This window comes from Diabrotica virgifera, chromosome 9 (genome assembly GCF_917563875.1).
Source record: "Diabrotica virgifera virgifera chromosome 9, PGI_DIABVI_V3a".
In the NCBI taxonomy this organism is placed as follows: Eukaryota; Metazoa; Arthropoda; class Insecta; order Coleoptera; family Chrysomelidae; genus Diabrotica; species Diabrotica virgifera.
In genome coordinates this window covers 109,724,437-109,742,315 of record NC_065451.1, presented here as the reverse complement: position 1 = coordinate 109,742,315, position 17,879 = coordinate 109,724,437, and the positions used below count along the sequence as shown (strand labels likewise).

The 17,879-nt window shown below is 35.1% G+C and overlaps 1 protein-coding gene across 2 annotated transcripts in view; it reads right to left on the bottom strand.

Annotated features, from left to right (window-relative positions):
- The window catches only part of LOC126892367 (zinc finger protein 728-like), a 57,247-nt gene that overhangs the window by 27,718 nt on the left and 11,650 nt on the right, over positions 1-17,879 (bottom strand). The gene's annotated exons all lie outside the window — the stretch shown is intronic.

Sequence of the window (17,879 nt, the reverse complement as noted above, 5' to 3'; positions counted from 1 at the left end):
CAGTTTAGGGAAGAATAAACCATTTATGCAGGAAACTTCATTTGGTTGGATCATAGCAGGGCCGTACTCTACCCGAAATAACTCAGCAGGAAACGGAACAACCAAGTGTAATTTTGCCAACACTATGGAGGTCACAGAGCAGTTAAGTAAGTTCTGGGAGCTAGAGGAGGTTTTTAGCGAAAAACCGGCCTTCTCAAGCGAAGAAGTTGCGTGCGAGAAACATTTCGCGAATACCGTAAAACGCGATGCGGCGGGAAGATTCATAGTATCCTTACCGTTCAAGGAACCGATAAGTTCACTCGGAGATTCTTTTCGGCAAGCGAAATATCGTTTTTTAAATCTCGAGCGAAAATTAAGTAAAGACGCTGATTTGAGAAATCTTTATAGCACATTCATTGAGGAATATAAAGAATTAGGTCATATGAAAAGTTTGTGTAAAGTTTCGGAAGCGGTAACAGACTTTAGCGAAAAGGACACATTTTATTTTATGCCACATCATCCAGTTCTAAAGGAAAGTTCTCTGACCACACGTTTGCGCGTCGTGTTCGATTGTAGCGCTCCAACAACGAGCGGCGTCTCATTAAATCATATTCAAATGGCTGGGCCAACCCTGCAAAATGATTTACTCTCCATTTTATTGCGGTTCCGAACCCATCTATATGTGGTGAGTGCCGACATAGAAAAGATGTACCGCCAGGTATTGGCTGAAGACGAGCAGAAATCTTTGCAATGCATTTTGTGGCGAAATCGTCCGAAAGAGGCTATTGAGGTTTTTCAATCGCAAACAGTGACGTATGGGATGAAATGCTCTTCATATTTGGCGATAAAGTGTCTAATGACATTGGGTGAGGAGCTAGAAACTAAGAACCCGGACCTTGCTAACATTATAAGGAAAGATTTTTACGTAGACGATCTATTAACGGGTTTTAATTCAAAACGAAAGGCGCGCGAAACCTGTAAGCAACTTTTTGAGGTCCTCAAGACAGGAGGATTCACATTGCGTAAATTTTATTCAAATGATCCGGAAGTATTAAGGATATGGTAAACATCAGCCATTGTTTGTTGAGTACTAATACCTCAAAAATAGTGAATTAGCATCGTTTAAAAATAGTGAAAGTGGTCCAGCAAGAACATTACACTATCCACTAGCTGGGTAAGTGTTTGCCAAATTCAAAGTGTCCAAATAGACTATTAATTAGAATTAGAATTACACAAAGACTATATAGACTTTTTATCAGCAATTTATTTTCAAATGTTTTTATTTTATTATTCTTGGGTGCGACTCAATTGCACTAGACAAGAAATATTAATCATCCATTTATAAAAATGTTTTTGGCTGGAAATGGGAACGGATCCGGTCCAGTCAACAATATATATAATGCACAAATGAATCAACCCTCAAATACAATGATACCAATGCAACCAAATCATCAATATATGCAACAACACAACTCTGTATCAGCAGACATGATGCACTATTATCAAAATCAATTCCCACCTCTTCCAAATATGTACACTCATCCATCTAATTTCCAAAATTTATCCTTACCTCAAATGAGCCAAAACTCAGTTCCTCCGCAGCCAGAGATACACTCAAAAACTTTCGAAGAAGGAATAGATTATTCCCTACCGTCCTCATCAAGTGACGATGAAAACATGGAAAGTGATGCAAATGCTTGTCCGTGGCAACAACTAAAAGAGTCGAGATCAAAAAGAAAACGTAGAAAAATAGCAGAAACTACTGAGCAAGGTGCTTCAGTAAGCACATCTAATAGGTTTCAAACTCTCTCAGAAGAAAACGCAGATACAAACCAAATCCATACCAGTAAAAGAAACGATGACAACCCAAATACCCAAACGAAAGATCCCAAGCCGCCCCCTATTTATGTTTACGGAGTAATAGACTACAAAGCAATGACTGACTCTATAGCGCAAGTTACTGAAGATGAAACGTATTATACTACCACTCTTCCTGAAAATGTTGTTAAAATAAATGCTAAAACACCTGATTCTTATAGAAAAATAATAAATTACATGAGAGAAGAAAAAATAGTACACCATAGCTATCAACTCAAACAAGAAAGGGCATATAGAGTCGTCCTAAGAGGTTTACACCATTCTATACCCTTAGAGCAAATAAAATCTGAATTATTAAGGCAAGGCCACACAGTCAGAAATGTTTTAAACATCCGGCACAGAGTAACAAAAGAGCCCCTACCATTATTTTTCGTCGATTTGGAACCAAAAAACAACAATAATAAAGTTTTTAATGTGGAATTTATATACAATACCAGAATTAGAGTAGAAGCTCCGAAACACAAGAACACCATTGTGCAATGCACTCGATGTCAGGCATACGGACACTCTAAGTCATACTGTTATAAACCTTATAAATGTGTTAAATGTGGAGGATCACACGACACCAAAAGTTGCACAAAGCCGAAAGACACACCTGCAACATGTACTCTTTGCAAGGGCAACCATCCAGCGAACTATAAAGGCTGCACTGTTTATCGAGACTTATTAAAAGCAAAGAACAGGAATAACGACACAACTGGACCTAGAAACACACAAGGATACATAAATCCCAATCCAGCACTGCACCAAATGACTCAACAATATGCGCAAAATGGAATGAATTATGCTCAAGTAACCTCAGGAAACATCAACAGACCAAATAATGGTGAAGATTTAACACACATGATGTCAAGCTTCTTAAATGAATTCAAAAATCTATTTAATCAACTTCTAAACCAAAATAGCATGATCCTGAACATGCTAACAACAGTCATTAGTAAAATAACGAATTAATGGCTCCATCAATTAGAATAGCAGCCTGGAACGCCAACGGGCTACCAAACCATGTACAGGAAATCACAGCATTTTTAAAAGTAAATAAATTAGATGTTCTTCTCATCTCAGAATCACACTCAACCGAAAGAACAGTAGTAAAAATCCCTTTATACACAACGTACCTTACTCATCATCCTGATGGAACTGCTCATGCAGGAACAGCAATTATTATTAAATCTTCTATTAAACACTATTTCCTACAAAATTACGCCACACCTAAAATACAAGGAACCATACTAAAAATAGAAACATTTACATGGCCACTTGCCATTGCAGCAATTTACTGTCCTCCTAGACACTCCATATCAATTGAAGAATACGAGACCTTTTTTCAAGACCTAGGACCCCGATTTATAGCAGCTGGAGACTGGAACGCCAAACACACCGTATGGGGATCGAGGCTTATAACACCAAAGGGTAGAAATTTATTGGCGTGCTCGCAGAGAAATAATTTAAACTTCCTTTCGACAGGTCAGCCAACGTATTGGCCGACCGATCAAAACAGGATTCCTGACCTGCTAGACTTTGCCGTTATCAAAGGTATCTCAAATATACATTACAAAATAGAACCCAGTCTTGATTTAAGTTCAGATCACACCGCAATAATCATAACACTAAGTACAACTGTAATTTGGAAGGAACCTGTGGCAAAACTCTGCAATAAAAGAACCAACTGGGAACAATTTCAAGCTATTATTAACACAAATATAAACTTAAAACATCGAATTAAAGAACCCCATGAAATAGAAAAAGCAGTGCAACATTTAACAGAAGTAATACAAGATGCTGCATGGAAGTCAACTCCAGATGATAAAAAAATTACCACCCATGATCATAACATTCCTTTACAAATTAAAGAAATTTTAAAGGAAAAAAGAAGAGCTAGAGCCAAGTGGCAGCGGTCAAGGAATCCCCGGGATAAAACACAATTAAATCGGTTAACACATCAACTGCGTACAGCTTTAATCCAGGCCCGTAATGAGACTTTTAAATATTACATCTCCAACCTAACACCTAATGACCATTCATTATGGCAAGCGACCAAAAAATTCAAGAGACCAATAACATCTATTCCACCAATTAGAAAATCGGATCTAAGCTGGGCAAAAACTGATGAAGAAAAATCAAACACATTAGCACAACACCTCGCCCAGGTATTTAGTCTACATACAGAAGTCAATGCTGAAGATGAAGAAGTATACACATTTCTCGATGCTCCTTGTCAATTATCACTACCACTGAAACCATGTACACCAACAGAGATCTGGAAGGCGATAAATAAAATAAACCCTCATAAGGCTCCAGGTTATGACTTAATTAATGGTGATGTACTAAAGCATTTGCCTAGAAAAGCGATAGTCCTGCTAACTATTGTATATAACAGCATGATAAGACTGTGTCACTTTCCTATTCAATGGAAATACGCACAAATAATTATGATTGCGAAACCGGGCAAACCGCCTACAGAACCCTCCTCCTATCGTCCTATAAGCCTTCTACCAATAATGTCAAAAATTTTCGAAAGACTTCTGTTAGTCCGAATCCTCGAAAGAATAAACATAAATAACATAATACCTGACCATCAATTTGGCTTTCGACAGAACTACTCAACAATACAGCAGTGCCATAGGATTGTAAATTATATAAAAGAAACTTTAGAGGGAAAGAAAATGTGTGCGGCAGTATTCCTTGATGTAGAAAAAGCATTTGATAAGGTGTGGCATAAAGGCCTGTTGTATAAAGTGAAAAAGAATATGCCTAATGAAATATACCTGATATTAAAATCATATCTGAACGAGCGATTTTTCCAAATCAAAGTAAATACCTCACTTTCCAAATATCATCCTATACAATCCGGAGTACCTCAAGGTAGTGTCCTCGGTCCCTTCCTTTATCTCCTTTACACTGCTGATATACCTGCTGATGATGACATTACTATGGCCACATTTGCCGACGATACAGGAATCCTTACATCAGACGATAACCCAGATAGAGCTTCTAACAAACTGCAAAACTATTTAAGTTCACTTCAAACATGGTTAACAAAATGGAAGATTAAAGTAAACGGTGAAAAGTCTTCACAAATTACGTTCACAACAAGAAGGATCGACTGTCCACAGGTTCATATTAACAACATTCCTATCCCCTTAAAATCAGATGTCAAGTACCTGGGACTCCATTTGGACCGAAAGCTGACATGGAAGAACCATATCAAAACCAAGAAAGCTCAACTAAATTTAAAAGTCAGACAAATGTATTGGCTGCTAGGTAAAAGATCCCAGTTATCATTAGAAAACAAAGTATTATTATACAAAATTATACTAAAGCCGATATGGAGTTATGGTATAGAGTTATGGGGCTGCAGCAAACCGAGCAACACTAAAATACTGCAAACTTTTCAATCAAAGACGCTGCGCATGATAGCGAATGCACCATGGTACGTCTCCAATATAACTATCCATAATGACCTTGGGATACCATTCATCGAAGATGTTATTAGACTACAGGCAACCAAAGCCCAAGAAAGAAATTTCGCCCATGAAAGTCAAACTATTCAACAACTCTACCAGCCGCCACTTGTGGGAAGAAGACTGAAAAGGACATGGCCAGAGGACCTAACTGATTAGGTGTATTGGAGAACCATCGATGGATGGTGCCCAAAGCATGCCAGGATTCAAGACTTTGCTACTATTTGCTAAATACTCTGTGTTGTAATTGGAGTAGATTGTAAATTTGCACTTAATAAAATGAAAAAAAAAAAAAAAAAGGAAGTATTAAGAGATATTCAGGATACTACTGTAGCGGGCTCGGTTATTCAATTCGGCGAAAATGAAAACGCGAAAACTTTAGGTTTGTTATATTCACCTCAATCGGATACTTTATTTTATAGTATAAATTCGTCTCTATGTCGTACCGTTACGAAGCGAATTTTATTATCGGAAATAGCTCAAATTTTCGATCCCTTGGGTCTGTTAGGCGCGTGTACAATTACCGCGAAAATTATGCTGCAAAGGTTATGGCTGGAGCGTGTTTCTTGGGATGACCCCATACCCGAGCAGTTAGCGAAAAATTACCTGCAATTCAGGAGCGCACTACGGCATTTAAATAAGTTAAAAATACCGCGGCACGTCATATGCTCTCGTGAGGTCAATGTTAAACTGCATGGATTTTGTGATTCATCTGAACGAGCATACGGCGCTTGCATATACGTAAAATCTACCGATACGTTAGGTAGATCACATTCATTTTTATTGTGTGCGAAGAGCAAGGTTGCGCCCGTAAAACCCGTTACCTTGCCGCGTTTATAGCTTTGCGGAGCAATAGTTTTGTCGCGTTTGACCAATAAGGTCAAAATGTCATTAAATGTACAATTTAACGCATGCTACCTCTGGACAGACTCCTCAATAGTGATTAGCTGGTTGAAAACCCCGGCTAATTTATTGAAGACGTTTGTGAGCAATCGCGTAGCCGAAATACAAGAAACCACGTCATTTGCGCAATGGCGGCATGTTCCTGGTAAAGATAATCCTGCAGATTTAGTGTTCAGAGGCGTGGAGCCAGAAAAAATAATGGAATGCAACTTATGGTGGCATGGACCCGAGTGGCTCATGCAAGAATCTGATAAATGGCCAAATTTACAAGTTGCGCCTACTGAAATAAGCGAAGAGCGAAAAAACATAAAGGTTTTTGTCAACAAGCTGGACGCAACACACAATGGGGAAGTATTTTCGTTTGAGCGCTTTTCCAATATTTTGCGATTGAAGCGAACCGCCGCGTATGTGTTCAGATTTATTTACTTTTGTAAAAGCAAAGAAAAGACTTCCGATCCCCTTTCGTCAGAAGAAATAAATTCCGCTTTTATTCGAATTTTAAAAATATGCCAGGCACAAACGTTCTCTAGCGAAATTGGTTTTTGAGTCAGAAAAGGCCTCTGGAGAAAAACAGTACGCTCATAAACTTATCTCCATTTCTTGATGGTCAGGGCATTCTGAGAGTAGGCGGTCGTTTAAAACATTCGGAGTTTGCGTATGATAAAAGGCACCCAATCATTTTAGGGGCAGATCATGTAGTTACGGTTTTGATATTTAATCATTTTCATAAGGACTTAATGCATGCGGGTCCTCAACTTTTACTCTCTACAATAAGAGAAACTTTTTGGCCCATATCGGGTAGAAATTTAGCACGACGTACCGTGCATAAATGTGTGAAATGTTTTCGTTTGAAATCTAAGCCCATTCAGCCAATAATGGGAAATCTACCTGCGTCGCGCATCGCAGGTGGACCACCGTTCATCGTGACTGGTGTGGATTATGCGGGACCTTTCTTAATTCGCGATAGAAAGGGTCGAGGTTGCCGATTAATAAAGAGTTATATGTGTTTGTTCATTTGTTTCTGTACGAAGGCCATACATTTAGAATTAGTTACAGACTTATCTAAGGAATCATTTCTGTTGGCTTTTAAAAGATTTACTGCGCGTAGAGGCAAGCCTCAAAAGATGGTTTCCGATAATGGGACCAATTTCATAGCAGCTAGTTCGGAATTGAGAGCTTTGAAAGAGTTTTTAGAGCAGCACACTCCAGCAATAAGAGAATCCTCGCTAAAGGATAATATTTCGTGGTCTTTCATACCTCCGTATTCTCCTCATTTTGGCGGCTTGTGGGAAAGCGGGCTAAGAACAGTAAAGCATCATTTACATAGAGTCTTAGGAAATGCCCACCTAACGTTCGAGGAATTTTATTCGTTGCTTGTGCAAATTGAGGCCATAATAAATTCCCGACTTATTTATCCTTTATCCTGTGATCCTAATGATCTCTCCCCCTTGACTCCTGCACATTTTCTCATCGGAAGACCACTTACTACTAATCCAGATCCAGATCTTCGTCATATTCCAGTTAATCGTCTCTCGAAGTTTCAACATATCCAGCAGCTTTCCCAGCACATATGGGAACGCTGGAACAAGGAATACATCTCCGAACTACAGAAGCGTACCAAGTGGACTACTACTCATGGTGAAGTGACGGAAAACGCGTTAGTGCTTATTAAAGAGGACAATTTGCCTCCATTAAGGTGGAAGTTAGGTCGCGTGATTGAACTGATTCGCGGCAGCGATGGTGTAGCAAGAGTTTTTAAGATAAAGACAGACAATGGTATTATTACTGGTTCCTTCGCCAAAGTGTGTCCGTTGCCTATTTCGGACTAAGTTAGTTAAGACATTTGAACAGTTGTTTAGCGGTATTTGTTGGCAGTGTTTGCCAAGGCGGGGGCCATGTTGATGCCCCCTTAATTCCTTTATTTTGCCTTTTTTTATGACGTGGCAACGTGGTTAGTTTATACCAATATATTCACATATCATCATACGAAAAGAGAGAGTCGCATACCGGCAGTCGGCAAAGGCACACATTCGCACAAAAAAGGTTCGTTATAGCATACGCGTTAAAACCCCACGGACAGGTCATATGGGTGAAACAATCCCTTAGCGTGCATCATAATCTCTTCAAAGTGTCAAGTGTCGTGGCGTGTTTTTATCAAAACTTTTAGACAGTTCAAGTATACGGACTTATCCTATATTTTGCTGTTTAGTTTTAGTGTCTTAGATAATAAAGTCGATATCTCTTCACACGTTTTAATCATTTAACCAGCATCTTATCGAAGTTATTTATAGCGTTGACTTCACTCAAATTCATACGGGTCTCGATCAGTTTTCAATGACGAAAAACTTTATTTTACAAATCAGCAAATAAAAATATACCTACATATTTATTTACAACTACACTCTATAACAACTATGTCAAGATGATGGGTTTAAAAATCGAGAGTAACTATAAATATTTTTAAAATCGATGTACCGTTTATACTCCATTAAAATGTTACATTTTTTAAGCCGTACCTTGGATTTGTTAGGAGTCAATTTTATTTCGTTAATGTGTAGGGGGGATCAGTAGAAGCTTAAGTTCAAGTTTTTAGGGACGCCACCCTTGTCCCCCGGCCGCCATCTTGAAAATGGTGTGCAAAGGGGTTTCGCGCTATATCTCGTAAACTATCAACCCTACGGAAAATCTAATTAAACATAAAATGTAGCAAATTAAATTTTCTACAATTTTATTTCTATTACTTTTTATCGTCAAGTCACCAACAAAAAAGAAATAAACAAAAATATCTATAAAAATTTTAACAAGATTTCTTTTGGAGGTTATAACTTTTTTTCAGTTCATTTTCAAATAAAATACCATTATAGCAATTTTGTAGAGGGTTTTTCAGCGAACAATTTCCACTATAAATTTGTTTAATTCTATTTATTTATATAGGTGTTACAGCGCTCCAAACTTGACCATATTGTCGAATGCTCATAGGGATATAATAAAAACAAAAGTTAGGCTTACTTTTGTATCTATATATATTTTTTATTCATACAATTTATTATGATTTTAACATTCCTATGCTATTATTAATTTGTTTTTGACCTTTCTCCCCTCTATAAAACTTATAACCCGAAGCATATATAGAAACGGCCCAAGAAGTTGTTTGCGGACAAATTTGCCGCTTCAGAAGAAGAATAACGCAACCGCATATTGAAAAATTCTTAAGAAGAGCAAAAAACGAATTTTTGTTATCAAAATCATAAAGTATGATCAAAATTAGCCATTCACCACACCGTGGTCAGGATCTCGAGATATAAGCGTTTTTTGGGGTGTGCCGCTTGTTTATGAAGTAACATAACTGTTTTACTATTGTATATTTTGACTTAAAATTTTCCAAAAAACTTCTCCATGAATCATATTTTATTGTTGTGGTGGTTAAAATTATAAACTAAACAGTTTGTCACTCAACTTTTTTAAGTAAACATGAAACTAACGAAATACGATGACAAAATGTTTAAAAACTAACAACTCCTTTTTTAATGTGTTTAAATATTTAAGACAAATCCCATTGTTATCTACATACTTCAGAGATTAAACAGTAAAATTTTCAAAAGGAAATATTTACAGCGACCTAAGATACAGCGAGGTAAATTTGAAAAATCATCAAAATTGATTTTCGGCATTTTTGTATAAAATTTGATTTTTGAACATGTTCCACCAAATCTAGATAAAAATAAACTTCATATTCGGATTCAGCGACCTCGAAAACATAAAAATAGACCAAAATTGGTTATTCACCTTAAATTTGATTTTCGTGGTCGGCGTAAAGATTGCTGTCGCTCGACTAATATATAGATAGAAAAGTATTTTTTTTATTGTATTCCTATGAGAATTCGATAATCTGGTCAAGATTGGAGCGCTGTAAAACCTAGATAATAAATAAAATTAAACAAATTTATAGCGAAAATTGTTCATTGAAAAATCCTCTACAAAATCGCTTTGATGTTATTTATTGTGAAATGAACGGAAAAAAAGTTATAACCTCCAAAAGGAAACTTATTACAAAATTTTCTCATATTTTTATTTATAACTTTTTTGTTGGTCACTTGACGATAAAAAAGTAATAGATATAAAATTGTAGAAAATTTAATTTGCTACATTTTATGTCTAATTAAATTATCTGCAGGATTGCTAGTTTAGAAGAGACAGCGCGAAAACCCTTTGCACCCCTTTTTCCAATATGGCGGCCGGGGGACAAGGGTGGCGGCCGGGGGACAAGGGTGGCGACCCCAAAAACTTGAACTTAAGCTTCTACTGAACCTCCCTACACATTAAAAAAATAAAATTGACTCCTCTAAGAAATGCAACCTAAATGTAACATTTTAATGAACTATTAAAAAAATTGTAAAATACACAAAAACTATGACCCCTAGTTATAGAACATCTATACCTATACCATACCACTCGAAAGAGGAACCTTGTGTTTCGTATAATCATTGATTAATATACATGGTGTTCTAATAAAATAACCATCATATTATGCTACATTGAATAATCCAGTAATGAAACTGTAAATTTAAAATACCCTGTAAATAAATGTGTAATAATCAATCATGGAATGCATTAATTATAAGATAATTACCAGACCGTATTTTTATAGAATGACAATTTCATACAATGACATTAATTAACTTCATCTTTTTTTTTAAATCGATTTACATATTAAGAATTTAAATAACTGTAAATTACGTAAAAACTATGAGACCTAGGTATAGGACATCCATATACCATTCGAAAGAGGTAAATTTGTTTAGTATAATTGTTTATTAATATACATGGTGTTCTATTTAAAATAAGCATCATATGACACATTGAATACTTCAATAATGAAACTGTAAATTTTGAACACCCTGTAGACAAATGTGTAATAATTCATCATGGAATACATTCAACCAATTTCCAGCTATTTAGATGTAAAAGTAATATTTTTATAATTTCTTAAATAACTTGAGAATAAGCCTTCTTTTAAAACTTTACATTTTAAGAAAAGTCAACATAACTCAGAACACTCTGTACATAGGTATAGGGAAGCTTTATGAAACTATACCTTATTTTTTGCGGAAAATTAAAATGCAATAAAATACAGGGTGTTCCATAAGAAAAAATATAACTTTGATACTCCGCCATTTATTGGGACACCCTGTATATTTCAAAATAATTTTAAAATGTAGATTTTATCAACTTACAAACTATTAATTTAAAATTTTTTTCAAATCTTTTACCATTTCGCTGTAATCTTCCGTCCCGCTAGTGGTGACTCACCGTGTATATGTATAAATTTATTTTTAGAAAAATTGAGTTGGATATCTGTTGCTAAGTGACCTATTGCATCTAATGTACCAAGACCCGATCGAAATCCGTATTGTGTACTTGGCTAAAGATTATAGTGTTCGACGGTCCAGTTAAGACGATTTTTAATTATTTTTTCGAAAGTTTTTGTTATACACGACAATAGAGAGATGGGTCGGTAAGAGGTTGAAAGAGTATTGTCTTTGTTTGGTTTGATAAAAAGACATATATTTGTTTCTTTCATTTTGTTAATGTAATTTCCTTCCAAAAGCCATTCATTAAATATTTTTAAGGATTTTTAGCCTTATCGGGAAGGTGGTTAATTTATTATCTAATAAGTAATATAATCTGTTCCGGGTGCAGTAGATTTTGTTGATTTAATAGCTACGTCCAACTCTTGGATGTTTATAGGATTTTCTAGTAATTTGAATTTACTAGAGTTGTATGATTTTACTCAAATTTATGAAAATAATAAATTTATTACCACATGGCCAATTTTAACAGAACCTACCATAAAATATTTTTACAATAATGTGGTAACCTTGTCGGACAATTGTCACGGGGCATATGCGCAGTCAGATGCGCCGAAGATGTCAATTTCCTGGAATTTTTTTATTTAGTACCACAGATGTTATTTTTATTTTGTACTGTTTTTTACATGTGTAACGCATATTGGATCACTTGTCGGACAAAAATAATAGGTCCAAAATTTTCAAAAAATTTTCCCTCTTGTCGGAATTTTTTTTTGAAAATTCGAGAAATGGAACTACAGAACGATGTTTGTCATTGTTTAAGGAGTATGTACACCTATTTTCAGATCAAAATTTTTCCAAAATTTTCCCTTGTCGGAATTTTTTTTTTGAAAATTTTGGGTACAACAATACGTTACGCCCTTTTCAAAGTTGTACTTAGTGTGTGTACCAATTTTCAGCTAAATCGATTCAAAAATAACCGAGAAAACCTGTTTTAAATTTTTTTTTGACAATGCCTCCTCCTAAAGGAGTCGATAACCTAAACAAATTAAGTTTTCTGTTCGTTTGCCCCAACATTTTTGTCAGACAATTACATTTTTTGTTTAAGAATATAATTACTTATAGCCTACTACTTTTGTCGGAATGTGGTTGTGAAGATAAGGGATGCACGAACCCAGCATAGTTTAAGAGAAATATAGTTTACTAATAAAAATTAAATTTTTTGTCCGACTGTCGATTTGCCCCGATATTTTTGTCGGACACTTAGATTTTTTTATTTAGAATATAATTACTTATAACCTCCTATTTTTATCGAAAAATGGTTGTAAATAAAAAATTCCAGGAAATTGACATCTTCGGCGCATCCGACTGCGCATAAGCCCCGTGAAAATTGTCCGACAAGGTTACATTATTGTAAAAATGTTTTATGGTAGATTCTGTTAAAATTAGCCATGTGGTAATAAATTTCTTATTTTCATAAATTTGACATATTTAGCATGTCCGACGCGTCATATGGACCAATATGTTTGTCGGACAAAATTGTTTTCGCTGTTAATATGATAAAAACCATTGATTACAGTAAAATGACCAATGTGGTTATACATTTTTTCTTGCATAAAATTGACAACTTCGTGACAGATTGACAGACAAACGCCCCACTACCATAATGCGCTAAGCTCCAAATTTGTCCAGCTCTACCCAAATAACAAGTACAAAAAGTTTCGACGGTGTGGTCATAAATAATAATTTTATATGTGGGCCCAAAGACTATATGTTCTAGTAAAAAGTTCTACTCACAGATTTAGCCCCTAATTTGTTTATTAATTGTCTAAACAATAACAATTTTTTTGTATAAACACTTAAAAATATGGGTGAATTTATCATTTTCCCGTGATTAGAACTATTTCTATTTTGTTTTTGATTATGCTGAATCTATGTGTGTGTGTTTGAGCATTATTGGCTTCGGAGTCAATGTCCATTCGCCATCTTACCTTTTTGGGATTATTTGTATTATTTATGCGGAAGCTCTAAAGGAGTGCTTTCTGCTTTCTACTGATTTGTTCTATTATGTATCCAATCACAATCCTGCTCCAATTTTACAAAGAACTATTTTATGTACCTATATCTAATTTTCAACGATTTTTGTTTTTATTTGGAATTATTTCTTTTCATTGTGATTTTTTTTTATCATTTTTTTTATGTAGTTTTTTTTTAATTTTTTTAATATTTACTTTTTTTTTCTATATATTTTTTTATTTTTCATTGTCTTTTTTTTCAATATAATTTGGGATATTAGACTAGGACACAATTTGACGCTCAGGGGTCGATCAGAGCATTTAGAGACGAGACAGGTGGACCTCGGATAGGCATAGGGCTTAACACGAAAGGAAAAAAAACATAGGTTATAAACTTAATCTAATACATAATATATGTTTGTATAAAATTTGATACACATTGCAATCTTCTGCTCTTAATAGTTGAGTTAGGTTATATGGGTCTGGTGATTTTGGGTATTTTGGCCATTTCTTCATTTAATAATTTAACCTCGTTTATTATTCTAGAACAGCCTAGGATCATGTGCTCCGCTGTACCTTCTTCTCCACATGAACAATTAGGAGAATCACTCAATTTTATTTTATATTTGTACTGGGGAGTTAAAACATGGTTGAACCTTAACCTGCACAAAACAGAGAAAAACCGCTTGCTTCCCGACAGTCTTGAGAACCAAGACTGGCCAGGAGGCTTGGTAACTATGTTTTTATAAAATTTTCCTTTTGGACTGTTACTATACATTTCTCTCCATTCGGCTAGTATTATGGGTTTTACGTGGCAGGCAATTTCACTGTGGGGACATTTATAACTTAAAAGCTCTCCAGTTCTACTTCCTTTCTTAGCATCTTCGTCCACTTCTTCATTCTCTTTTATTCCACAATGTCCTTTAATCCAAACTAATGATACATTGATTTTTTTGTTTGTAATTCTTGAAGTTTAATAATTATATTAGTCAAAATATAATTACTACTGACTTGGTGGATATTTTTTATTTTCATAATAGCACTTTTACTATCAGAACAAATTGCAAATGATTCTGCTGTAATTTTCATATTACTTATATACAGGAGAGCTTCTAATATGGCTATTAATTCTGCAGTATATATTGTAAGCTTTTCATTTAATTTAAAAGATTTTTTATGATTATTATGTGGATCAAATATAGCGCAACCTACTTTCTTGTTGTTCTTTGATGCATCCGTGAATATATACTGACATCTAGGAAGATACTTTTCTAAATCCTCCTCAAATATGTATTCTCTAATCCTTGGGTGAAATTTTGAATAGTCTTGGAGAAAAACACAGTTAATTGGATGGATGTTATAAATATTTATGCTATATAATGGATCTATATCTGAAGAGTATATTTCTTCTATTACGTTATTTATTACATAATATGACTCAGTAATAGTTAAACTTTTTTTCGACTTCCAATAACTATGGGTAAGATCCAATGTAAACAGTATATTGATTTTTTGGACTAAGTTGCTATTTTTAGAACATAATTTAGCTATAAAATTGGAAGCTAAAATCTTTCGGCGATATTTTAGTGGAGTTTCTGCTACTTCGGCAAATAAACAATCAATTGGTGTACTTTTTAAAGCCCCTAGGCATAGCCTTAGACACTTATTTACTACGTGATCTATTTTTTCTAGTTGACTTTTGGAAGCTTGGTCATAGAAGAAACAATCATAATCCAGTATTGACCTAATGTAGGATTTGTACAAAAGGATTGCTACGTTTGGATCTGATCCCCATTTTGTTCCACACACTGACCGTAAGATGTTAATTCCTTTTTCAGTTTTCTTGATTAAATAATCTATGTGGTTTTTCCATGTCATTTTTTTATCCAGATATATTCCTAGGTATTTTACAGATGCTCGTACACTATACTTTGTTGTATCCAATGTTATTTCTGTTGGAATGTGTTTTCTTTTCCTCGTAAAAATGCAGACTTCTGTTTTTTTCCTGGAAATTTTTAGGCCATTTTCATTGCACCATTTATTAAGGTTCTTATAGGCTATATTTAATTTTTTGCACCCTTCTTTAATATACTGGCATGGGGAATATATACAAATGTCATCGGCAAATTGTAGTATAGAAACGGTCTCACTACATTTAATTTTACTTTCCAGATCTGCTGTATATATTAAGTATAGCACAGGGCTTAGTATACTTCCTTGTGGTAATCCAATATTGGTCGTTTTAGGTCCCAATGTTTCATCATTTATATTTATTGACACTGACCTATCGGAATATAGTAATCTTATACGTGAGGTCAAAGATTGGGAGATTCCCATTTTTTCCATTTTTTCATAGAGAATGTCTAATATGACGTTATCATATGCTGATTCTATGTCTACGAAAATTGTTGGAACGGAGTTGTTATTAGTAAAAGCGATATTTATATCACTTACTAGGTTGCCGATATTTTCAATAGTTGAGCATCCTCTTCTGAAGCCAAACTGTAATTTAGGTAATTTTTTATTGTTCTCGAGTCAATGAACTAGTCTGACTTTGATCATTCTTTCTACAGTTTTTAATACACAAGAAGCTAGAGAAATTGCTCTATATGACTCTGGTTCTTCCGCATCTCGATTTGGCTTCAAAATTGGGATTGCTGTATATTCCTTCCAGCTTGTTGGAAATTCTGCCCGATTCCATATTGAGTTAATTATGGTGCGAAAAATTTCAATACTTGATTCTGACAAACTAGCGAGCATTTTATAATAAATGTTATCAACTCCAGGTGCTGTGTTATTGTTTGTTTTAAGGCTTTGTTTTATTTCCATACTTGAAAATTCACTATCTATATCATCCATGCTCAGTGAAATAGTCGGACGGATATTTGTTTCCACCCAACTTGGAGCAATTTTATTAAAGAATGTTTCTACCCACTCACCTATTTGGATCCTATTTCTTGGGGGATTAAATGTATTTTTTATTTTCTTTATATACTTCCATATATCTTTTGTTGGTGTGTTTCTTTTTTTTTTTATTACATATTTTCATTTACAATCTGCTTCATCGAAGCTATAAGCAAATAGTTTGAATGTTAAATACATGAGGGAGAAGCTGCCCTGTGGCAACCCTCCTATTATAATTTTTTACATTTGATCACAATATGTATATATTTAATTTATTAAATCTGTTGGCCATAGTTTCTTCAGTCGTCTTGCGAATTCGGGAGGAGTGTTCAGCAGTCTTGCTTCATCATTTGGATGACTTCTCAGTCCATCAAGGTAGCTCTTTGTGATCCTTGGAATTTCTTCCTCTACCAAGGGTGTAGCTGAGTCCTCGTGTAGGGTTTTATTGCTTACATACCAGGGTGCGTTAAATATCATCCTCAATATTTTTGATTGGACTCTTTGTATTATCTTGATATTTGATGGCTTTGAGCATCCCCAGAGTTGAACACCATAGGTCCAAATTGGTTTTATCATAGTTTTATACAGCAGTTTATTTTCAATATTGAGTTTTGATTTTCGACCAATAAGCCAGCTCATTTGTCGTATTTTGATGTTGATCTGGGTTTTCTTGGCTTGGATGTGCGGCTTCCATGTTAATCTTTTGTCAAGGGTTAGTCCCAAATATTTGACTTGTGTGCTGACTGGTAATTGTGTATCATTTAGTGTTATTGTTGGGCATACATCTCTTCGGTTTGTAAATGTAACTTGGGTTGACTTCGTTTCATTTACTTTCACCTTCCATTTGTTGAGCCATGTTCCCAATTGGTCAAGGTGGTTTTGCAGTTGTGCAGACGCGATAATAGGGTCCTCATTGACAGCGATTATGGTGGTGTCATCAGCGAATGTTGAGATTTGGGTTGTTTCAGTGGTTGGGATATCTGCGGTAAATAATAGGTAGCGGAGAGGGCCCAGGACACTACCCTGTGGTACACCTGATTTAATGGGAAAATATGTAGAAGTTGCTGTGTTATATTTTACTTGGAAGTAACGATCTTCAATGTAGGATTTCATGATTAGGTAGTAGGGGGTTGGAAGAATACATTTGAGTTTGTATAAAAGTCCAGTATGCCATACTCTATCAAATGCCTTTTCTACATCTAAGAATGCCGCTGTGCAATATTTTTTTTCCTCAATAGCAGTAAGGATTTTTGTTATAATTCTATGAGTCTGTTGTGTTGTGGAGTGTCTCTCTCTAAAACCAAACTGGTGTGTGGGTATTTCTACATCTAGGTTAATGTCATTCTTCAGTCTACCAAGTAGTAGTCTTTCGAAGATCTTAGACATTATCGGCAACAAGCTGATTGGCCGATAGGATGATGTTTTAT